Source organism: Mesitornis unicolor, unplaced genomic scaffold (assembly GCF_000695765.1).
Source record: "Mesitornis unicolor isolate BGI_N332 unplaced genomic scaffold, ASM69576v1 scaffold36244, whole genome shotgun sequence".
In the NCBI taxonomy this organism is placed as follows: domain Eukaryota; kingdom Metazoa; phylum Chordata; class Aves; order Mesitornithiformes; family Mesitornithidae; genus Mesitornis; species Mesitornis unicolor.
In genome coordinates this window covers 1,152-1,370 of record NW_010178657.1, presented here as the reverse complement: position 1 = coordinate 1,370, position 219 = coordinate 1,152, and positions in this window count along the sequence as shown.

Genomic DNA, 219 nt, shown 5'->3' with positions numbered 1-219 from the left:
CGTGCGCTGACCATCCAGGAAATCGCTGCCCTGGCCCGCTCCTCGCTGCACGGTAACTGCTCGCCTGGCCTGGGGGGGTACCTGGGGAAAGATTGGGAGGGTTTCCTATGGGTCTCTGGGAGGGCATTGGGATCACCACTCTGCGGTTTGTAGGGGGGAATTAAGGTGTCCCTGGTGGCACCCAAGAGGAGAGTGTAGGGGTGCCAGGGACCCAGGGGT